Source organism: Mastomys coucha, unplaced genomic scaffold, assembly GCF_008632895.1.
Source record: "Mastomys coucha isolate ucsf_1 unplaced genomic scaffold, UCSF_Mcou_1 pScaffold16, whole genome shotgun sequence".
NCBI lineage: Eukaryota > Metazoa > Chordata > Mammalia > Rodentia > Muridae > Mastomys > Mastomys coucha.
Window position 1 is genome coordinate 85,748,299 of NW_022196898.1, and position 2,505 is coordinate 85,750,803.

Sequence of the window (2,505 nt, forward strand, 5' to 3'; positions counted from 1 at the left end):
TGATCTCTTTCCTAGGTTTCCTAACTCCAGGGTTGTCTCCCTTTGTGATTTTTTTTTTATTGTTTCTAGTTCCATTTTTAGATCCTGAATGGTTTTGTTCATTTCCTTCACTGTTTGTGTTTTCCTGTAGTTCTTTAAGGGATTTTTGTGTTTCCTTTTTAAGGGCTTCTAGTTGTTACCTGTGTTCTCCTGTATTTCTTTGAGGGAGTTATTTATGTCCTCCTTAAAGTCCTGTATCATCATCATGAGAAGTGATTTTAGATCTGAATCTTGCTTTTCCGGTATGATGATGTTTCCAGGACTTGCTATTGTGAGAATATTGGGTTCTGATGATGCCAAGTAATCTTGGTTTCTGTTGCTTATGTTCTAAAGCTTGCCTCCCACCATCTGGTTATCTCTAGTGCTACCTGCCTTTGGTAACTCTGACTAGGGCCTGTCCTTCCTGTGATCCTGGTTGTGTCAGAACTCCTCAGAGTTGAGCTGTCTCTGTGATCCTGTGATTTTGGGATCCTGTGATCCTGGGCCGTTTCTAGCGCCTAAGAGTAGAGCTTCGTCTGGGTATTATGAGACTCAGAGTTTACTCCCAAGGTCTGCTCAGGGCACCAGCCCAGAGAGACCAAAAGGAACCAGTGCCACTGGGCTGGTGGAGTTCCTGGGTGCCTGGGTCCCACTGGCTCCAGTTACTCCCGGTGTTGGGACAGATGTTGTGTCCTCCTCACCTCTGATCTTCTGATCCTAGGCCTGTTAGAGAGCCTGGGAATGGAGCTTCCTATAGGTATTGGGGGAATCAACTTTTAATACTTATAATAATAACTGAACATGATGATTCATTTCTGTAATCATAATACTTGAAAATCTAAGTAACTGAGAGCTAAATGCTCCCCTTGGCTAGATAGCTACTCTGCCTCAGAAAAGGTATTTACAATGGACATGTATTACAACAGAGACTTTTTTTTTTTTAAAAGAAATGTACATATAGCTTTTCTGCTTCTGCACTGGAGAATTAGGCCTCTTCAAAGTGTGTGGTAGAATTAAAAACAACCAACAGTCATCTGAACTGTGATTGGCTCACTGATGATTCCCTTTGTTTCCTGGGTACCTGCTCCCCCTTGCCTTCTCACAGCTTGTCTCTGTCACCTGCCCACCTCACATTCTGTGTCCCTCTTTCATTCTGTAGCTTAGAATGCTCTTTAAGCCTCGAACACTTAGCTTCTTTTGAAGTTTCCTGTTTTGTGAGACTCCTGTGCATGGGTGTATCTATTCTCCTTAAGAATTTTAAGACTACTTAAATAGTTTACCTAATCTTGATTTAACTATGGTAAGTGATATCTGTCAAGAAAATCATCCATTTCATTTAGATTTCCCAATTTTGTGAATAGGCTTTTTTATTTCCTCAGTGTCTGTTATTAATGTTTCCCTTTTCATTTCTGATTTTGTTGACTTAAATACTGTCTCTCTGGCTTTTCTTAGTTGGCCAAAGGTTCATCTATCTTGTTGATTTTCTCATAGAACCAGCTCTTGGATTTGTTGATTCTTTGTACTGTCCTGATTACTTCCCGACTCAGTCCTGATTGTTTCCTGCTGTCTACTCCTCATAGGTGTATTTCTTCTTTGTTCTAGAGCTTTCGGGTGTGCTTTTAAATTGTTAGTATGAGAAGTCTCTAATTTCTTTATGAAGGCACTTATGCTATGAGCCTTCCTCTTAGCACTGCTTTCATTGTGTCCCATAAGTACGTTATGTTGAGGTCTGCCTTCCCACCAGCCACACATAGGTGTAGCCATTTGGTTCCATACCTGCTTGCTCTTTCATATTGTTGCTATAATATGCCTGCCAGTCATTGACAAAGAAAACTAACTTGACTCAGATCAAGGTCATGCTGATCACATATCCTGTTATGTTCCATAAATTCTGTATGAAGTTTGTTAATCCTAAGAAATTCCAAAGCTGGGCAATGGTGGCACATTCCTTTCATCCCAGCACTTGGGAGACAGAGGCAGGTGGATTTCTAAGTTTGAGGCCAGCCTGATCTACAGAGTGAGTTCCAAGACAGCCAGGACTATACAGAGAAACCCTGTCTTGAAAAACCAAAAAAAAAGGAAAAAAGAAAAAAAGAGGAAGAAGAAGAAGAAGAAGAAAAAGGAGGAGGAGGAAGAAGAGGAGGAGGAGGGGGAGGAGGAGGAAAAGGAGAAAGAGAAGGAGGAGAAGAAGAAGAAATTCCACAAAACTTTACATAGGGCTCATCCAGTTAAAGGTCAATATAAACTGTTATGTCTAAAATGCTAGCTGTGCCTCCTGTGGATCTAGCAGGTAGGTTCCGGGACCCCACAGGCCTCCTTGGGAAGGCAGGAAAAACCATGTGCCAGACAATGGAGGTCGGAACAACAGAGTGCACAGCTTATCTCTGCTGGCTGTGCTCAGATGAACGATTGCCTCAGATAGACGACTTTTTTTTTAAGACAGTGTTTCTTGCTGGGCAGTGGTGGTGCACGCCTTTAATCCCAGCA